Consider the following 2,188-nt stretch of genomic DNA (forward strand, 5'->3'; position numbering starts at 1 on the left):
ATTCAATCCAACTTCTTCATTTATTCCTTCAGTGAGTGTTCCTCTCATATCTTCACAAATGAACATGACACAAGGGGGCAATTCATTTAACCATTCCATTCCTCCTTGTAGTGTTCCTCCTGTCCAATCATCTCCTATGACTAATTATCATAGGGTCCCGCCACCTTACTCTTTACCTTCTTTCAATAACATAACACCTCCATCACAATCTAACACGTCTAATATGAACTCTTCGACTGAAGCGACCATTAACAATCTTGCACAAACTGTCTCTTCTTTACAACAACAAATTGCCTCTATGAATCAATCTAAGTTTAGTGTGCCCACATTTGATGTTGCGAGCCCACTTTCTCTTGATATTGTTCGAGCTATTCCCCCTAAACATGTTGAAATTCCGCATTTAGAGCTTTATAATGGTAAAGGTGATCCTCTAACACATGTTAAGACCTTTCAAACAATATGTACTGATTTTGCTTATGACCAAAGGTTGCTTGCAAAATTGTTTACTAGAACATTAAGAGACAAAGCCCTACAATGGTATTGCTCGTTGCCTTCCTATTCTATTACTTCTTTTGAACAACTTGCAAATGCTTTCATTCAACAATTTCAAAACAATATAAGTCCTAAAGTTACTTTGATTGATTTAATGCATTGCAAACAAGGTGTTAAAGAAAAAGTGACTGATTTCATTGGTAGATATAAGCATTTGTATGCTCAAATTTCTTTTCCAGTGCCTGACAATGATATTCAAAGAATCTTTATTTCTAATTTACAAAAAGACATTAGAGAAAAACTCCTGTTTTCTGAGTTTACTTCTTTCCAACAGTTGTGTGCAACTCTTCACAATTATCAACTGACTGTGAGTCAAATGGAACAATCACATCCTATGGCTCCGAGTGATAAGGGTGATAGTAGTCAACAACCATTTGGGAAGTTTAAACCGAACAGAGAGTCCATTAAATTCAATGAAAACATCATCAACAACAATGTGAATGCAACATCAGGTGTGTCTCCTATTTCTAAGTTTTTCAGGAAAGAAAGAAAGTTTACTCCTTTGAATGAATCATTGCATAGTATTATGAATAAGTTATTGGAACAAAATGTGCTTACTCTTCCTCCTATAAGGCAAATTGATCCTGCAAAGATTAATTCGCCCTATTTTGATAACAAATTTTTTTGTCAATTTCATCGTCAACCTGGGCATGATACTGAAAGATGTTTTGCTTTAAAGGGTAAAATTCAAGATTTGATTGATAATAATACTATCTCTGTTTCTGGTGTGAATGATAAAGGCAATACATCTGTAGCTCCCCCTAACCAAAATCTTAAGATTTTTACTGATCCATTGCCTTCTCATACCTCTAATGCGATTGATACTACTGATTCCTCTGTCTCACCTGATGATCTTGTGTCCATGACTCCGAATGTGATTAACTTTGTGGAGCAATAGAAAATCCCTAAAGAACCTTCCATCACCTTTGATTCTAGTGAAACTATCAGGGCACCTGATGGTCCTTTATATATAGTTGCAAAAGTCAAAAATACACCTTGCCGTGGAGTGCTTATTGATCCTTCTTGCATGGTTAATGTTATTACTGAAGAATTTCTTTTTACTTTGCAATTGAATCAAGTGATCTATGACAAAACAGATGTGATTGTGAAATTATTTGATGCATTTTCTTCTCCTGCAATTGGTTCTATTACATTACCTATTGAGGTCCATAACAAATCTCTTGATGTGGACTTTGCTATTATTCCATCTTCCGAACAATTTTGTGTGAAGCTTGGCTATCCTTGGCTATCTTCCATGAAAGCTATTGCTTCTCCTATTCACAAATGTTTGAAATTTCCCCATAATGGTGAAGTTGTTACTATCAATCATAGTCTCTTTAAACCAGCTGAAAGAACTTCTAGCGTTCCTATTGATTACTTTTGGCCTAAATAATTCCAGTCTCTTCCTCTGTGAAGTGATCATCTTTTTAAATCTTATCAAAAGTGGAAAACAGATATGATCCTATCTCTAAGTGAACCTAGAACACCCAAACTTGACATTCCTATCGTTCTTGAGAAGGAAGTTCTTCCTTTGAAAGATAAAACTAATGTCTTTCCTCAAGAAGATTCCCAACCCATCCCTATGGATGTGACTATGCCTATATCTAATAAACTTCCCAAAAGTAGACCTATACCT

This window comes from Cryptomeria japonica, chromosome 10 (genome assembly GCF_030272615.1).
Source record: "Cryptomeria japonica chromosome 10, Sugi_1.0, whole genome shotgun sequence".
Lineage (NCBI taxonomy): Eukaryota > Viridiplantae > Streptophyta > Pinopsida > Cupressales > Cupressaceae > Cryptomeria > Cryptomeria japonica.